The sequence below is a fragment of the Aegilops tauschii genome, chromosome 3 (genome assembly GCF_002575655.3).
Source record: "Aegilops tauschii subsp. strangulata cultivar AL8/78 chromosome 3, Aet v6.0, whole genome shotgun sequence".
NCBI classification, from domain to species: domain Eukaryota; kingdom Viridiplantae; phylum Streptophyta; class Magnoliopsida; order Poales; family Poaceae; genus Aegilops; species Aegilops tauschii.
This window is the reverse complement of record NC_053037.3, coordinates 8,575,694-8,595,710: the sequence shown is the minus strand read 5'-3', so window position 1 is coordinate 8,595,710 and position 20,017 is coordinate 8,575,694. Positions and strand designations below refer to the sequence as shown.

Below are 20,017 nucleotides of genomic sequence, written 5' to 3'. Positions count from 1 at the left end.
GTTGGAAATATGCCCTAGAGGCAATAATAAATGGTTATTATTATATTTCTTTGTTCATGGTAATTGTCTATTATTCATGCTATAATTGTATTGTCCGGAAATCGTAATACATGTGTGAATACATAGACCACAACGTGTCCCTAGTAAGCCTCTAGTTGACTAGCTCGTTGATCAACAGATAGTCATGGTTTCCTGACTATGGACATTGGATGTCATTGATAACGGGATCACATCATTAGGAGAATGATGTGATGGACAAGACCCAATCCTAAGCATAGCATAAAAGATCGTGTAGTTTCGTTTGCTAGAGCTTTTCCAATGTCAAGTATCTTTTCCTTAGACCATGAGATCGTGCAACTCCCGGATACCGTAGGAGTGCTTTGGGTGTGCCAAACGTCACACCATAACTGGGTGACTATAAAGGTGCACTACGGGTATCTCCGAAAGTGTCTGTTGGGTTGGCACGGATCGAGACTGGGATTTGTCACTCCGTGTGACGGAGAGGTATCTCTGGGCCCACTCGGTAATGCATCATCATAATGAGCTCAATGTGACCAAGGCGTTAGTCACGGGATCATGCATTGCGGTACGAGTAAAGAGACTTGCCGGTAACAAGATTGAACAAGGTATTGGGATACCGACGATCAAATCTCGGGCAAGCAACATACCGATTGACAAAGGGAATTGCATACGGGATTGATTGAATCCTCGACACCGTGGTTCATCCGATGAGATCATCGTGGAACATGTGGGAGCCAACATGGGTATCCATATCCCGCTGTTGGTTATTGACCGGAGAGGCGTCTCGGTCATGTCTGCATGTCTCCCGAACCCGTAGGGTCTACACACTTAAGGTTCGGTGACGCTAGGGTTGTAGAGATATGTGTATGCGAAAACCCGAAAGTTGTTCGGAGTCCCGGATGAGATCCCGGACGTCACGAGAGGTTCCGGAATGGCCCGGAGGTGAAGAATTATATATAGGAAGTCAAGTTTCGGCCAGCGGGAAAGTTTCGGGGGTTACCGGTATTGTACCGGGACCACCGGAAGGGTCCCGGGGGTCCACCGGGTGGGGCCACCTATCCCGGAGGGCCCCGTGGGCTGAAAGTGGAAGGGAACCAGCCCTTAGTGGGCTGGGGCGCCCCCCTTGGGCCTCCCCCCATGCGCCTAGGGTTGGGAACCCTGGGGGGGGAGCTTCCCCCTTGCCTTGGGGGGGCAAGGCAACCCCTTCCCCCCTTTGGCCGCTGCCCCCCCTTGGAGATCCCATCTCCCAGGGCCGGCCCCCCAGGGGCCTATATAAAGGGGGGGAGGGAGGGCAGCACGCTACAGCCTTGGGCGCCTCCCTCCTCCCCTGCAACACCTCTCTCTCTCTCGCAGAAGCTCGGCGAAGCCCTGCCGGAGACCCGCTACATCCACCACCACGCCGTCGTGCTGCTGGATCTCCATCAACCTCTCCTTCCCCCTTGCTGGATCAAGAAGGAGGAGACGTCGCTGCACCGTACGTGTGTTGAACGCAGAGGTGCCGTCCGTTCGGCACTCGGTCATCGGTGATTTGGATCACGGCAAGTACGACTCCGTCATCCACGTTCATTGGAACGCTTACGCTCGCGATCTACAAGGGTATGTAGATGCACTCCTTTCCCCTCGTTGCTAGTACACTCCATAGATGCATCTTGGTGAGCGTAGGAAAATTTTAAAATTATGCTACGATTCCCAACAGCTAGCGTGTCTAGTCCTCTCCATACGTATATAGTACGTAGCGTCGACCAAGCACGGAGATAAGAGAGGACACTTCTCTCTATTAATTAGCTAGCTAACACAATATATGAAACACCTAAAATAACCCCCCAAAACCCCCACCCCCCCCCCTAAAAAACAAAAACCCCAGCCACTGAAATGCTAACGCGTGGATGCCTATTGGTCCCGGTTAGTGCCACCAACCGGGACTAAAGGCCCTTCTGCCTGGGCTTGCCGCACCGGCCACGTGGAGGCCCATCTGTCCCGGTTCATGTAAGAACCGGGACTAAAGGGTTAGGGCATTAGTAACGACCCTTTAGTCCCGGTTCAAAAACCGGGACAAAAGGCCCTTACCAACCGGGACAATAGGCCATTTTTCTACTAGTGTACCCCCGGCCTATGCATCTGGACGATGCATGCAGCCATATTATTAATTATTCACAAAGACCATACAAGGTGATACATCAATAAGCCTGAAGCCATCATCTTGGCAACACTGTTGCTACTCCTATCCCCTTGATGAAGGCATGCCGAATGTCCGGGCCTAATACCAAACAGACATCGCACTAAAGCCTAACATCTAAAGCCGAGTGTCCCCTCCAAGCCACTACCTGGATTGGGTCCCACACCGGTCAGGCACACTCCTAGTGAGCACCGCATGCTACAAGGGCCGTCACCTCCATCGTCCCTCGGTACATCCTCAGAGCAAAACTGTTGCACTGACCTTGCCAGGCCTCTCTGCCATCAACGCCACCATGACACCAGACAACTTCCTCCTCCTGCGCGAGTCCATCTCCAGACGCACCCATCCCAGAACCTCCGCGGTGCCATGCCGCCAGGATCCATCGTCGGCCTCGCGGTAGATGTAACACCGCTCCTCCTCTTGTCCCCTCCAGGCAGCGCGTGCTCCAAAACGATGCCCCCAGGAGGGACAACGGCATCAAAGGTGCCATCATCGTCCGATCCGGTAGACCCAGATCTAGGGGTTCCCCCGGAGCTCACACCGTCGCCGCTGCTGGAGCTACGCGGCGCCCACCACCCATAGCATCTCTCGCCCGACCATCTGGGCCTCCCAAGACGGCGCCTCCATGGAGGTTACGACGCACAGGGCGCCGTCGCCGCCCAATCCAGACTGAATTTTGGACATTCGTCTGGGAGGGGTTCGGATGTGGATAGGAGGGACCTCGGCTTCGCCTCCAAGGAGGGTAACGGCGTCATGGGACGCCGCCGATGTCGGGCCGGACCAGCCGGCCAAAGTTTCCTCCGGTCCCCAACTATACCACCAAACCTCCGACTGTTCCGGATCCGACAGTGAGACGAACCAAGACCAGCAGAGATGCAAGTGCCATGGGGCTCAACCCACCAGAAAGGAGGATCAAGAAGGACAGCCGCCATAGATCTCCAGGCGCCGGATCCAACGATCTGACGAGGCCAGCGGCGTAGACCACCACCCTGCGCCGGCCGACAACAACCAAGCGCCAGATCCAGATGGGTCCGTCCTGAACATGGCGGCGCCCGCGACCACCTGATCTGAAGACCACACAACCACCACCTCGCCTCCAAGATGGTCGCCCGCCGCGCCGCCAGACCCCGCGCTAGCCTGACACCTCTTCGCGATCTGGTCTTCCCGCGCCGCCCAAGACGCTCCAAGGGGGAGAGATGCCCCGCCGCCGCCTAGCCGTCCAAGCTTTGCCCAGCGGCGAGGAGAGGTGGAGGCGGAGGAGGGACGAGGGGGACGGCGGCTAGGGTTCCCCCTGGGTCGCCCGCGGGGGCGACACCGGAGATGATTTTACCTGTGTTTAGCAAAGAACTATGTGGAGTTGATGATTACTGAATACGTACAATACAACCTTTGTCTAACAAAAATAAAATAAAAAGAACTCCCTCTCACCGCTGAAGCCTTGGTTCGCTGGAATATCTGAAGAACTGCGCAGTTGGCATCAAGGGTGTTAAAACTGGTCTCATACATACATATATAAATTCTCCTTTTGTTTTTCTCGAGTTCTTTAGCCGCGGTTCTCGTGCACACCTGTAATTCAGTTGTTTTCCTCTTAATGAACGAAAAGCAAAGCCTGCTGCGTTTCATCAAGGAAAAAAAAAGCTTCACATGGTTGGCTGGAGACTGATTGCATTAACCTGATCGAGCTGTGGAAGAACGGATCTTCACTTCTGCCAATCAAGTTCGAATAGGAGACAATATGGGCTGCCCATGTAACTGTTGAGAATTGCTCTGCTGTTCAACTAGACTGTAAAGCAGATCAGTTCTCAGCAGTTATGAGAACTGTAAACGGTAACTGCCCTGGATATGGTCTTTCCATGTCCGTGTATTCAGCAAACTGTAAACAATTTGTTTAGGTAATACGTGCAATGCTCTCGAGGCTTTAAAGAGGTAGTAGCATATTGTCGCTCTGACTGACATCTGTTTCGAGCATGATCAATTGTTAGGAGCTAATGGTTACCACGCTTGCAGAGGGTAGCGTAATACATGGAACGGGATCCGCCATGTTTTCAGTAGTGTTGTTTCTTTTTGAGCAAGGACAAGGATGAATGTAACAATCCTAAAACAAAAACAACGAATAAAAACTCTGCTTTGTAGTCAGTGTCCTCATGAAACGCAAATGAATTCAGACTACACCACCAGACGAGCAATCAATCCTCACCGAGGCACTTCTAAACTCAATTGAGCCGCCTCTAATCTCGGCTAGATTGTCTCTTGTTATTTTTTTTTAGAGCGAAGGCTCTTGTTATTTCGTGATGACCCTCTAGTGCAATCAACGGAATATGGATCAATGGAAAGTTGCCGGGCAGCTGCTCATGCTTGGGCTTGCAGGCATCAGCATGACTCTTGAGGGAGCTGGTGCCACAACTGGTACCGCCTTTCAACTTCAACATCTTGTTGCAGTGGTTGCACGCCGCGTACATAAGTTCAGGATTTTTGGTGTATATCTTGGTGAAGTTGTGCCAATGTTTTGATTCTAGTCTCGGGGGCTTTGAGGGATCTGGAACATCTATTGTTGAAAGAAGTAATGTCAGTGATTATGTGCTTGTTAGGAAGAAATTGAGCGATCTAATCTAAGTAAGAGCGTGCTGTTTCTCTGTAACAAGCAGTGCAACTTACCCACGCCGTAGTCATCCATGCCGACTGGGCAATTTGCGACATCGACCTTGCAAATCTCTTGTTTCCATTCGCCCAACCGGGGAAGGACAACGTCGTTACAGTGATCAGGTGCACGATGTCTTTATTACTCAATCCACATGATTTACACAAGAAAGAGGATAAGAAGGGCATTTACTTTTTCCATTCCGGTTTCGGTTGCCCTTGCCTCTTCCTTCCAGCGGGTAGACGTGGCATAAACTCAGCTCATCCTAAGAGGAAAGAGAGAGAAGGACCTCACGCATCTGCATCTGCACCTGCTTAGAAAATAATTCATAAAAAATTAAAAAAATAAAATTGGGCGGTAGACAATTTGATGCGTGAGACCCGCTCCAAATTCCAAGTCATTTGGACATCTGAGCAGCTCTCAGCAAAAAAGACAAATCAGACCAAAACAGTACATGGACAGTAAACATTTTACATACCCCCAATTTGTCTTTTTTCCTGAGAGCTCCTCAGATGTCAAAACAAATTGGAGCGGACCTCACGCATCAAATTATCTACTGCAATTTTTTTTGGAATTTTTCTAGTATTTGTTATGATTTGTTTCGTCAGGGCAGATGCAGATGAGCTCGGGTGCAGAAATGGATTTTCGGTTCCTTTCTCTCGAAGCTCTTGGACCATGTGGAGGAAGAGGAAGCCGTGGAGGTGTGCTTTACTATGGGATTATGCAGTTCTATTCGGCTGTTGGGTGTGGGGGTGAGGGTGTGCGGGTACCCGGCAGTTGTCAAGTAGTATTGGATATCCAAGTGACTGGTGATCTCTCGTCGTGAGTTGGGAAAGGGAAGGCCCGAAAAGTTTGACCAGGCGGGAGTGGCCTAGCCTGATTGGGGAGTTACTGTCGATGCCCCGGGCACCCGCTCGCACCACGCACGCGGCAGAAGCGATCATACGCGTCCTCGGTTTATTATTTTTTCCTTGGCGAAACTTTTTTGTGCACAAGCAAGACGCAAGTACATGTGCTTGCGTGCTAGTACCCGACCTACGGGAAATGGTGCTTCGTATAATTATTGCCTCGTGGCGGATGCCCTTTGGGTGTGCCGCTGCGGCCGAATAACACTTAATTATTAGACCTTTCCTAAAAAAAGTCTTTTCTTTTGATTTTACAAAGAGATTCATGCATTTTTCTTTCTATTTTCTTTTTTTTTCCTGTTTATTGATTTGTGTGAATTATTTTTTATTTTCGATTTTATGTTTGTATTTTTCATGCATGCACATCTGCTTTTCATGTTTGTCTTCTGAGCAATGTTTAAAGTTGGACCGCAATATTTGTCGAATGTTGGATCCCCTGAGTGAACGATTCATTCCCCCGGGTAGGGAGGAACGAACAAACGTTACCACTCCTAGTGAATGTTTCAGAATTTTCGCGTGAAAACAGATAAAAAATGTTGTGCTGGCCCCGCAAAAAAAGTAAAGGGTTTTTCATGTTCTAACTTAAAATTTATCAAGCTATATAAAATGATTATCTGAAAAGTGCAATGCTGTAGGAGTGTACTTGGCATGCGTTTTCAAGTTTTGCCATGATTGTAGAATGGAAAATTGCCAGACTAAAAAAATTGACAAGGATTGCCATGCTTTCTGAAGGGAATAGCCATGCTACATCAATGTAAAAGGTGAGAATTACCATGCTTAACAAACATAAATTGCCATCCCAAATATGAGTTTGCTCATATTGCCATCATGAATGCACCATCTAATGTAGTCAGGTCCTAGTTTGCTGAGAGGGCCGTGTGGGAGCGGACACTTTAGGATTCGCACACGGACCAGACGTACGAAAGAGCGTTCACGCGAGAAAACCTATAAATCTGCCGTCAGATCTGTAATTTTTCTGTTAATGTCTAGGTTTCGAGAAAATTCAGACAACCACAAAAATGTATGAAAAATTATATGTTCGTTAATTATTTCGGTCAAGCATGCACAAAAGTATTAAGACTTCAGCCAACTTTTCCATTATTAGGATCTTTTTTAGGTGAACCACTGGGTAAAACTCCACTGCAAAATTATTGCTCAAAGAAAACATGTATAAAAGATGTAAAGACCAAACGAAAAGGTGATTATAAGGATGTTAAGTCTCAAATCAATGACCATTTCAATTATCTTCTTTGATCCTAATAAATATTTTGATCAACATTATGCAAAATCTATTCCTTTTGGTTTTATGCATTATTGAATTGGTGTCGTCAGTTTTGGGACAATCGTTTACACTGAGATTCTTTTCATAGAGTGCTACACTGGATAGCTCAATTATGTTCTTAGGGCATCCACAACGTTGATGATGCCCAATCTGACACACAAGTAGTATTTGGCACCGGTGCCAAACCTCCTAGCCTTCTCCAATGTAGGCAATTTTAAATTTATGTATAGTGAGGCCCAATATTGAGTAAATCATGATAGAAAAATGGTGTTCTCTCTCCATCTATGTCACCCTTCCCGTGAGCCATGCATGATTGTTTTTGGAAGCTTGGAGAAAGAATGTTATTTTATTCTATGGGAAGATTTGGCTCCGGAGCAGGAGGAAGCGTCGGTTCCTTCTTTTTCCCTATTTTAGCACTGCCCCACAATGTGAAAGGCGATGCGAAAAGCTATTTTATCATTTGGCACTAGCACTTTGGCATACATTGTGGGTGTCCGGACCAATTTTTTTCTGGCTTTTTTACAAGAATATCAGATCTATTATAAAGATCCATCGAAAGTACAAAACACCAAAACATAATAGAAATTACATTGAGGTCCATGGACAATCAAACAACCATTGCTATCGCCAGAACGAGCCGTCAACGTGCCCCTGTCGCCGCTCCCATACTGGAGCTGGCCTGATGACAGGCGGGAATTCTTCGTGCACGTGCCCCTAAGGACCAACATTCGGGAGCCGCATTCTTCGCCATTGAATCCTTGAATCGATCTGAAGAACCTGACACCAAATATCGCGTTGCGTATGCACGATGAAAAATCATAATCTCGCCGCTCCGGGGAGCTGGTAGGAATCTACTCCAGAGCTCCGCCTAATATGTCCCAATGAACGAACTTGAGGAGGATCGGAGCCCGGAAGACTAACTCGAAGAAGAAGTGCCGCCATCCATTCGAGCACCGTCCTTGCGAGAACTAAAACCCTACCATTCTAAGCCGAGGCACCAGGAATATCTTTCCCGCCATCGGCCGCCAGAGGAGAGCGAATCCACAGGCTTGCCGGTGGAGATCGAAGGGAAGAAGGCTTTCCCTAGTCGCTTTGCAAGAAGGGAAAGAAAAAACTGTCTACAAGCGCTCTTTTGCTGACTTTTAGAATAAGTTGCCTCTACCCACCTTATTCTAAAAGCGCAACCAAATTTTTTTAATATCCTACTTGTCATGACTTGACTGGTAGGCTTTTAATTATTTTGTTGGCTTCTAGAATAAGCTGCGTAGAAGGAAGCTTATTCTAGAAATCCAAGAAAGCCACCAAAAGAACCGGCCCTTACATCCTCTTATCAAAGCCGAGAAACTTATAACCGAGATGGGATATTGTTTTACCCCTACCAAATGTGTTGATTTCGTTCAGTTCAACTAAAAAAAACGTTTTGTTTCTCGTCGGAATTGTGAATCTTCTTTTTGAGTAATTAAGCTTCTTGCATATAATTTCTGCGAAACTCTGTTTCTACACACTCTACCGTGTGGCAAAACGGAAAACAGGAAACGTGGAGCAGCATGATTCATTATTACAGCTGTAGCTGCACTGTTGGATCTCCATCGGACGGCCTGCCGCTCGTCTTCGATAGCGTTCATACGACCGGTGACCTCAGTGGCGAAAGCGGCCTGCGTGTGCGGGTGCCCGGCATATTGTGACGTGTCAAGTCTTTGTCTCCAGAGTCCGTCCAGGGAGCTGGCCTTTGTCTGGCCTCCCATCTAAATCTAAAGAAAAGGCTTTGTTTTGCTACGGGGAGTCCGGGCACCCGCTTGCACCGGGTAGAGTCGTACAGAGCAGCACTAATTACTAGCAGCTCTGAAACAACAATTTGTGTATATTCTAATGAGTAGCTAGGAACAGGCAAATTCAGAATTTGGTCAGGGTTTGTGAATATGTTTGTGAGCAGTGATGGGGTCAGGATCTCGACATTTTGATAAAACCTACCCAGATAATTACTAGGAAGACCCCGTGTAAACTATGATGAACTATGGAGATAACCTATGCAAACACGACTGCACCCTGAAGGCCTCAGCCTTCCGGTAGCAAACGGGTCATGCACAACCTTGTTTCAACGCAGAGGAGCACCAATTATGCCAAGAGAAAACACACACTGTAAACGACCAATACAATACACGACTAATTATTGCTAGTGCAGTACACATATATTCAACAACCACCACTGTTACAAATACGATATCTCCAAAGTATATAAGCTCAATGACTAGAAAGCGGTACTAAAAATATAGCTGAATGAACACAAGGGTAGCGTACCAGACCACTGCTACAGTACATTACAATCCAACAACAAGGTAAACTGCACTGCTAACAGTCGACCGAGCTCATCACGCACACAATGGAAGCTTAAAGAAGCAGCCGAGGCACCACTCAGCAACGTTCAGCACGGGATCTTCATCGTCTCGCGGCTCCGGATCAGTCGCCGGCGCCGGCCCCCTCGTCGCGTTCTTTATGATGATGATCAGCAGAGAATAGAGGAAACAGGCAGCAAGGAAGCCGATCACGCCACAGACAAGCCCGTTCTTCGTGACATGAACTACTGAGCTTTGCACCGGAGGCCGGAGAATAGCTGTGGCTGCAGGTGGGGGCTCGTCGGCAGACCCTGGAGGTGCCAGCGAGACAGCAGAAGGCGGGCGCGGGCTCTCACGGAACGATGCGAACGGAGGTGGTGGCTGTGGCTCGGCGTGTGCTGGCAAGGTCGGAGGCTCGAGAAATGGTGTGGTGGAGGCCGGCGGCAAAGCACGTCCGGCGACGGGGATGGCCATGGTGAGAGATACGGCGATGAAGATTGGAAGAAGGTTTGCCATGGCTCTGTTTTTCCTTCTGGCGCAACTGCTACCAAAGGGCTGCGGAGCTGTACGTATCTGTCGAGGTTTTATACAGTAGGAAGGCGGGGGCATGCAGCTAGCCGGGGCCGCCGGGCACCCGGGGTGCAAAGTTGTCACTCGTGCAAGAGGCGAAGGCGTGTCCGTGGTGAAATAGATGAACAAAGGCACGGGTGCCCGCGTCAATTGCGAAGAAAATTGTACAGGGGCGGGTACCCATGCGGCGAAATAAGAAAGGAAGCATAGCTGCATGGTTTGATCTCCATCGGACGGCCTGCCGCTCGTCTTCAGTAGCCAACAACAGAGCAAGGTGTGTGGGTGCGGGTACCCGGGGTATTCTGACGACCAAATTTCGATTGGGCATGAAAGCTACCTTCACAGAGCTGACCTCTGTTTGGCCTTCCATCCAAGAAAAAGTATACACTAAGCATGGCTAATACAAGATCGGTATTCTAGTGCAGTACAAATGTACATCTCTCACTACCTGCTAGTCGCGTCCGCTCTGGCCAGGCATTAATGCGGCACTGATATTCTGAAGCGGCGCTGTTTCGGGTGGAAAGCAAGCGCGGGCGAGGGGGGGGGGGGGGGGGGGGGTTGTGGGCCAGAGCTATCAGATACGGGTGTGATAGCGGTCCGGACGCCAGCAAAGCCCCCTTATTTATCTCTGGATTGTGGAAGAAATCATGTCCGGACTACTCAGCGGATCAATACATGACCGTATTGGATGGCAAACCAAGTTTAAACCGCACGGTTCAGACTATGTACGGTTTGAGGATCTACGTTGAAGATGCCCTGGTCCAGCGGACGGCCTGCCGCTCGTCTTCGGTAGCGAAAAACAGAGGAAGGTGTGCTGGTGCGGGTGCCCGGCGTGTTGTGACGACCAAATTTCGATTGGGCGTTTCAACCTATATCGACAGAGCTGACCTCTGTTTGGATTTCCATCCAAATGAGCCTACTTTGACCAGGGACAGAGACAGAGAGGGTGGCCGGTACTAATGATTAGCAGCTCTCGAGAACAATTTTTGTCTATTTTATTAATTAAGAACAGACAAATTCATCACTAAAAATAGATAAATCATAAGGATTTAGTTAGCCTTTGAGAACATGCTTATGAGCAGTAGTAAACGAGCCATGCACACAAATTCCGTATAGTTTCCATCAGGAAAAGGTACACACGGACACGGTAAAGTACAAGATCGGTACTGCTAGTGCAGTACAAATTAATGTATCCAACAACAACCACCGTTACAAATACCTTCGAGGTATAAGTACAATGATTAAAACGCGATACTACAAATACAAGCTGAATACACAGTATATACCAGGGCTGGTAGTGTACCACTGCTACAGTAGAGTACGTACAATCCAACGACAACGTTACTGCACGAAGCAGCCTAGCTATTCGCAAAAAAAAAAGAAAAAAAGAAGAAGCAGCCTAGGCACCACCAAGCAACGTTCAACGCGGGATCTTGTGGGCTGTGGATCTGTCGCCGGCGGCGGTGACGGTGCCGGGCCCCTCGTGTTCAGTGGGCTCAGGCTTGGGATTTTGAAGTTGAGCTTTCCAAAACCCGACCCGGAGAATGCCCAGGTTTAACCTCGGGTAATTAAGCTTCTTGCATGTTTTTGTGAAAACTCTGTTTTTATTCTCTACCGTGAAAGGAAACGTGGAGCAGGTTTCGGACACTCATCAACGTGGCGACGCACTAAGCTCGTGGTCGTCGCTGCACGGTTTGATCTTCATCGGGCGGCTGCAGCTCGTCTTCGGTAGCGAACAAAAGATGAGGTGTGTAGGAGCGGGTACCCGGCGTACTGTCAGCGTGACGGCCAAATTTCTCCTAGTCCAGAGTCTGAAGAGCTCTCAGTTTAAAAAAGGGTCCAGAGAGCTCACCTTCGTTTGGCCTCCCATCTAAATAAAAAATATACTACTCTGTTCGTTTCAAAATAAATGTCTCGGCCTTAGTACAACTTTATACTAAAATTAATATAAAGTTGAGACACTTATTTTGAGACGAAGGAAGTAAAAGCTTTGCTTTGCAATGGGGAGCGCGGGCACCCGCTCGCACCGGGCCGAGACAGAAAGCAATACCGGATGTCCTCAAGAACAACTTTTGTATATTCTAATGAGTACTAGCTAGGAACAGACAAATTCAATTCAGGATTTGGTCAGGGTTTGTGAATATGTTTATGAACGTGATGGAGCCAGGATCTGGACACAACCAAGCGAAAGCACCCACCGTAAACACGACTAATCTCTACTATTAAAGGGGGATCGAAATGGTTCGACCTCCCCTCGTGGTTCAACCACCTCGTTCGATCCCCCGCCTCGTACGACAGCCATCACGCGGTGTCCCACACGCCCGCACAAAATCCATCCCGCAAGCCCAAAAAAAAAACAAGGGCAACTCATCCTATATTCGGCCCATGGACCACCAGTCAAACGAGCCAAACCCCACGATCACACGCCCAGCCAACAAACAAAACAGTTCAGCAACCCACAAACGAGGTCCATCTACCAAAAAAAAATCTACCAAAAATCAAACCATCGAACGAGCTCCATCGACCCGCCAACGCACGTCGCCACCAGGGACAGAAACGCCAGTTCTTCCTCGCGTAGGAGCTCCATCGACCCAGCTGTGCGATCAGCACAACTACACCGCAACCTCGGCGTCCGAACCACAACCTGCAACGGCTGTTGCTGCAAAGGACGGAGATCCTGTTGCGAGGCGACAGCTGTTGCTGCAAAGGACGGAGATCCACCTTTGTTATGTTCAACGGTGCCCATCATGCCCTAGGTTTGCCATCATCAATTGTTTCAGCAATGTAGTTACCTGCATATTACAGTACTACTCAGATTGCATCTTTAACTTGAACTCCAACTACATTGAAAAAGCATCACAGGACAGAGGTATCTCCAACCAGCTTTGTACCAACAGTTAAATACCTTTCTGTCCACCGTAGTGTGTGAGCTGTGTCCCTGTTCGACTTGCGCTCTTCTTATTGCTGCAGTGTGCTGGAAGGCTTCGGCTTTCTTAGATTCTTACTGCTTTCTGCATAGAAGAGAAAATGGTATGGTAAAGATAATATTTATTGAACAAATCTCTAATCTGCACTATTAGACAAGAGCAAGATGCCCAGGTTAAAAGACAATATCTCTGTTTTTTTTGGCGCAACATGCCCAGGTTAAAAGACAACAGCAATATGCCCAGGTTAAAAGACATTATCTCTGTTTTTTTGGCAGTAATAATAGCCTTGTCACTACCTACAGTAGAACATCATACTTTGTTAGCTTTTTCTTGTCACTATCTAATCTGCACTATTAGACAAGAGCAAGATGCCCAGGTTAATCTAGCTAGCCTTATCCTGCAAGCACAAGTTAATTTTACTCCTCCCGAATTAACAGTACTCCTGAATGACAGATATAACTACTCCTGAATGACCAATACTACTGGAGGAGTACTCCTTAACTGAAAAGATTTAAGTTAATTAAAGGAAAAGGCTTCAGTTTATTTTTATTAACAAAAAATGTTTTAGTTAATTTGAGTTAACACAAAAGGTTTCAGTTAATTATTACTGGAGGAGTAAATTAAAAGGTTTAAGTTAATTAAAGGAAAAGGTTTGAATTTATTTTAATTAATAGAAAATTGTTTCAGTCAAAGTTACAGTTAAAGCAGATAAGAGAATGCTCCTACTGTACTGAAAAAGAAGAGAGGGAGAGAGGACACTACTGCACTTGCTACAGAGTCTGTAGGGGGGACTACTCAAGCAGTGCAAGCAAGCAAAAGTGCAAGCTACTGCTGCTGCAAGCAAATTCTGTTAAAGCAAGTTCTTCCTACTACAATTTAAAGCAAGCACAGCTTCCACAATTCACAACAAAAAGGCAGGACAAGGAAAGTGTAATGGTGGATGACTGAGTGATGCTAACAAATCAAAAAATGGACAATTTGCACAGGTTGTAAACAATTATCCCTCTGAATGAACGAATGAATGAAGCTCGTGATTGATTGCAAGAACAATTCCATGAATGATCTTAGCTGAATTATTCAGTCCATGGATGATCCAGTAACAATCGTAACAAAATCCTTAACTGAATTTGACTGAATTATGCACAAACATTATTCAGTCCATGCTAAAGTTTGAGATTTCTACAGTTTTATCTTGACTTAATTATGCATTAGTAAGTTTCAGCAAGCATAACATGGAGCATAGCAGAGCATAACATGGAGTACCTTCCATGGCGACCCAGGAAGAAGCAGAGTTGGAGAAGCATGTCCATGTCCATCCGGGAAGCGGTGCCTCCTGCCTATTTCCTTGGCCATTGTACTATTTCCGGCGGGGGCGTAGGTGGAGGTGGAGGGCGAGCGCGTAGGCGGAGGTGGAAGACGACCGTCAGGCTACTCCCTTTCTCCTCTCCTCGCTGCTATAGTTGGTGGCCCTTCCATGGCGTCGCCCTGGTCATGGAGACGGGGGTCAGAGAGGGAGGGAGAAGAGACGGGGGTGGGTCAGAGAGAGAGAAGAGGATGGATTCGTACCCATGGACCCATGGCTCCCTGAGCTCGCTGGCTAGGGATTCGGCTCCTCCGCCGCTGCGGCTGCGTGGTCGTGGAGGAGGACGGCGCTGTGAGGTGAGGAAGAAAGCCCCGCTCCGCTTCTCCAGCGCCGCTCCACATCAAGCGCCGCTGCGAAGCCGGCGTGGACGCACGCGGATCCAGCCTCCGCCGCCCAGAAGCTCGTCGCCGGCGCCTAAAAAATCAAGCTTTTGACCTACGGTACGGGGTGCGCGGTGGGAGGAAACGGGGTGCGTGGTGGTGGAGAGAAAGGGAGTCGAGGAGAGGCCGGTGACGGCGGCGAGGAGAGGCCGGCGACGGCGGGGATCTGGAGGGGAGCGAGAAGGGGTGGGTGAGAGGGGGACGAGAGAGTGAGCTCGAGTGTGTGAGAGCGGTGGTGGGAGGGTATTTCTGGAAAGTGAAAAGTATTCGTAGCGTGAAGGGAAAAGCGGTGAGGAGAGAGTGAGAGCGGTGAGGAGAGAGGGAGGCCCTGTTTTGGTTCATAAGTTCTAGGACTTTTTTTAGTCCCAACTTATAAGTCCCAAGTCCCTAAAAAATTCCTATCCTGCGACTTATAAGTCCCTATAAGACCATATTACAACTATAAGTCCCTATAAGACTCTCCTTGAGAGTCTTTTTATAAGTCCTAAATGTCCACTTTAAGTCCCTATAAGTCCCTCCTGTTTGGTTTAGATGGGACTTATAGGGACTGTTTTAAGTCCCTAAACCAATAAGTTCCTGAAAACAAACACCCTCTGAGACTTAAGAGTGCTGCACTTCCTTGGTTCCTAAATACGAAGTATAAATCTTTTTTAAAGATTTTAATAAAAGACTACATACGGATGTATAAAAATATACTTTAGAGTGTAGAATCACTCATTTTGCTCCGTACGTAGTCCATGTTCGAACCGAGGTATTTAGAAACGGAGGGAGTAGAACCAAGGTATTTAGACGGTCTGTGAGGGCTATCAAATTTCTTAGATGTATGTCCTTTTAACCTTTTATTTTCCATGTTGCATATGAATTATGATACTATTCCCCGGAAAAAAATGGTAGTACTATATTTAATTCATATAATTGTATATGTATTTCATTTTGTAGCATGTGTCACTAATAGATATGAATATTGTTAATTCACGTCGAGTTATTTTTTTACATCATATTTCGTATTCCCGTGGCAACGCACGGGCATTCAACTAGTACAACTTACAAGATGAATATACATAGCATTGCTAGTGCAGCACACATTTATTCAACAGCAACCACCGTTACAAATGCCAGGGAGGCGGAAGCCGGGTGCGGGCTCTCATGGTACGGTGCCAACAGTGGTGGTGGCTCAACGCGTGCTGAGAAGGTTGGAGGCTCGAGAAATGGCATGGTGGAGGCCGGCGGCAAAGCACGTCCGGCGAAGGCGAGGGGCGTGGTGAGAAGAAGTATGGCGATCAAGATGGGAAGAAGGTGGTTTGCCATGGCTCCGTTTTTCTTTCCTGCGCAGCTGCTCTCAAAAGGGCCGTGGAGCTCTGCGCCTATCTATCGGGGTCCGTTTTATACAGTAGGAAGGCAGGCTCATGCAGCTGGCCGGGTACCCGGATGATGGAAGGTTACTCATGGAGTGGAAGAGGTGAAACGCGTGTCAACTGTGAAAAAAAATGTACACGGGCACGGGTACCCGGCCGCAGAGACTCTGCTGTAAAATAGACTGACGAAGGCACGGTTGCTTGCTCTGCCATGGAGCCCACACCCATTGCGAAGAAAAATGTACATGGGCGCGGGTACCCAGCCGCAGAGACTCTGCTTTCGCCTTGCATATTTTATTATGAACTGAAACTTCATTTCCGATAGATTAGATGTAGAGTAGTACAAAATTATCTCAGAAATAATGGTAACATGGACAACTTCCCCACCATATATTAGTCTTTTTTTTAGCATCAAACCAAGCTTTTATTCATCGAAAACCACAATATGTGGGATACATCTCTCGTTATGGGATTGGCCAAACCACACATGGCGCCCCCTCCCCAACGAAATAGAATGCTTGGCTAAACTATTAGCTTCAACATTAACGACACGACTTTCAAAAGTAAAAGAACAACTAAAAGAAGCAGCTAAGTTGTTTATCTCCTGAACAATGGCTCCATTGAGGCCGCGACACGCCCCATTGATAGATCCCACGACTTCTTTTGCATCAGACGCCACTATTACCACATGAAGATTGAGATCCTGCGCCAGTGCTAGTGCTTCCCTGCAGGCTATTGTCTCCAAAATGGAAGGATCATCAACTCCCCCAACGACAAGGGCTGAGCTCCCCAGGAAGACTCCGGCCGCATCACGACACACAGCTGCTGCAGCTCCTCCCGCTCCTCTACGGCATGCCGCGTCAACATGGATCTTCGCGTACCCCTGTGGAGGAGCCTTAGGGCGCTGGATATTAGTCCTTCCCTGCCTTCCAATCCAAACCATATATTAGTCAAAAGGAAACAATGTCGTCTTGGACAAACTAAACCTAGGCACGGGTGGCCCGGCCGGGCTTGGGACTCACTTTCAAGTCTGCAGCCCGGGCTGAAGCCCGGTAAAACATGAGTTTCAAGTTTTCATATAAATATCGGCATAACATTATAGTATTAATGCGAGAAAATAGTTATTTTATTATTTAAAATACAAAAGTACGCGTTTTGCTGGGCTGCACGTCGGGCGGCCGGGCCCGGGCTTGGGATTTGGGGTCGGGTTTTTTGAAACCTAGCCAATACTGGAGAATGCCCAGGTTTAGGACAAACCATGGCTCCGAGTATTCCTTTTCGCCTTTTGCAAAAAAATGAAATATAAAATAAAATAGGGACATTTACATTTATGCCCCTAACTCGAACTCAGTACTAAGATTTGCCCCTAATTTCGAAGCATGCTCAAATTTGCCCCTCCGACGTCAAATGCCCTTATGGAAATGCCCTTCCGTGTCATGACCGTCCATTCAAAGGGCTTTGACCGTTTTTTGGGCGTTTGTTGGGCAGTTTTGCCCTTGGACAAAAAATGAAACAAAAATTGAAAAAGAAGAGAGAGGGGGCATGCTTATCTTTTGGCCCAGGATAGCCTACCCAGCCCAGCCCACTGGTTGATCATCTTCTTCCTCTGTAGAGGCCGAGGGTGTGTCGGTCGCTTGCTCACCCGAGCGTCCCCGTTCATGTGGCCAACGATGCCTAGAAGTCCCATCGTCGTGTCTGCAAGCCTCACCGTCAAGCAGAGCATCACCACGACGAAGATCGGAACCTCGGGTGCCCTGCAATTCCGCAACCGATGCCATCTCCGCCGCCTCGGCCCGCTGGCCGCCGTCTTCGGTTCGCCGTTGTACGGGGTCCCCGATGCTCCCTTATCGTCCAGGAGATCCACCTGGTGTTGCGGATCTTCCGAACATGTCACCGATGAGATCTTCTTCGTGAAGCCCCCTCCCCACGACGCTCTCGCTCCGGCGGCCGTAGGCGAGGTCCATGTACTCGCTATCGACACTCCCCAGCCTCCTCGGCCACTCTAGCATGCTCTTGGTGAGCCGCAGATGCCGATGCACCTCTATCCCCTCTTCCCCGGCATAGAAGGGCATTTGACGGTGGAGGGGCAAATTTGAGCATGCTTCGAAATTAGGGGCAAATTTGAGTAATGGGTTCGAGTTAGGGGCACACATGTAAATGGCCCAATAAAATAAATGGAAGCAATCTACAAGGGGGGAGTATACTCAATTTCCATGAAAGATTGATCCTGTTTATTAGAAAAACCGGAAAACAAATAGAATTGCCTAGTTTATGAGAAAACGAGGGCCAAAAATCACACAAGCAACATATTCCCGTCGATAATGGGTAACTACCGCGCTAAACACACACCCCTCGAATCCGGGGCCACCACTCTGACATCTTCCGCTCGCACATGAGCAACAACATCACAAAACTCGCGACGAGAGAGTATCAGGCGATACCAACTCTCAAATGCTCCCATGATACCATTAAAAAAACAATTTAAAATGTAAAAAAAACTGAAATAAATGTGAATGTTCACAAGCCTACAACCCCTACAAATTTCAGGTCCAAGTTCGAAATTCACATTGAGAAACAAAAAAGACAAATCCAGATGTGAATAGTCTTTTTTGTTGCTCAATGTGTATTTTGAATTTTAATTTGAAATTTTAAGGATTGTACACTCATGTGACGTGAACATCTAGAATTTTTTGAAACGCTTAAAATTGAATTTTTTTAAATGGTACTCCCTGCATCCCAAATTACTTGTCTTAAATTTGTCTAGATACAGATGTATCTAACACGTATCAAGGACGGCGCCGTCCCTCTCATAGCCAAAGAGCTTCTGCTATGACTCTGCCAAACCCTATAGTAGCTGTAGCCTTGGCTTGCTGGGATGGTTTCTGCTATGAACCTCATCGAGCCTATGGCACATTGACGTTCACATGTGCCGTTGTGTGTCTGGAGACTGATTGTATGAACCTGATCAAACCGTGGAAGACCAGAGAGTGTAGGGAATTAGCACACAAATGCACCTGTGGTTAACTGAAAACTGCAACGAAAACAAGTAATCTCAGCACCATATCATGTACTAATTCAAGGATCGTTGCTTAGCACGGAAGGAAACATATGCAGCAGCATATATGGAGGCAGAAAATGTTACTCAGCACGCAAGACACTCCTCAGCCTACTGTCTTGTGGTAGGAGTAAGTTTCTGGACAGCACCAAGCATCAACAAAAGAGACACCAGATTTTTACGTGGAAAACCCCTCAACTTGAGGGAAAAAACCACGGGCCAAAGCCACCCAAATCCTCTTCCACTATTATCAAATGTGGGATACAACAAGTAATTCTCTAGACAACACTAGAGAATCTCATACATCAAGATTTATGAATCTTGGATGAACACAACAAGATTTGGGGCTCAAGGGATTGGAACAATCTCACCAAAGATGGTGGAACCGAAGCTTGAAGGAGGCAAGGTAGTGGATCTGGACCATCACAACCTTGGGGAGGAGCTCCCTTTGCTTCTTCCTGTTGGAAATATGCCCTAGAGGTAATAATAAAATGGTTATTATTATATTTCCTTATTCATGATAATTGTCTTGTGCTATGCTTAGGATTGGGTCTTGTCCATCACATCATTCTTCTAATGATGTGATCCCGTTATCAATGACATCCAATGTCCATAGTCAGGAAACCATGACTATCTGTTGATCAACGAGCTAGTCAACTAGAGCTCACTAGGGACATGTTGTGGTCTATGTATTCACACATGTATTACGATTTCCGGATAACACAATTATAGCATGAACAATAGACAATTATCATGAACAAGGAAATATAATAATAACCATTTTATTATTGCCTTTAGGGCATATTTCCAACAGTCTCCCACTTGCACTAGAGTCAATAATCTAGTTACATTGTGATGAATCGAACACCCATAGAGTTCTGGTGTTGATCATGTTTTTCTCTAGGGAGAGGTTTAGTCAACGGATCTGCTACATTCAGGTCCGTATGTACTTTCAAATATCTATGTCTCCATTTTGAACACTTTCACGAATGGAGTTGAAGCGACGCTTGAT

The 20,017-nt window shown here is 47.4% G+C and overlaps 1 long non-coding RNA gene across 2 annotated transcripts; it reads right to left on the bottom strand.

Annotated features, from left to right (window-relative positions):
- Positions 1-12,276: 12,276 nt before the first annotated feature.
- Positions 12,277-14,827, bottom strand: LOC109756184 (uncharacterized). 2 transcript variants are annotated; one of them, XR_002231181.4, is made up of 4 exons: positions 14,419-14,827; positions 14,116-14,337; positions 12,831-12,936; positions 12,277-12,717 (listed from the first exon to the last, which is right to left on the bottom strand). It is a non-coding gene; the product is annotated as an uncharacterized lncRNA (long non-coding RNA). The 2 variants fall into 2 exon arrangements; XR_012204014.1 differs by having other exon boundaries at positions 14,116-14,825.
- Between the last annotated feature and the right edge of the window lie 5,190 nt (positions 14,828-20,017).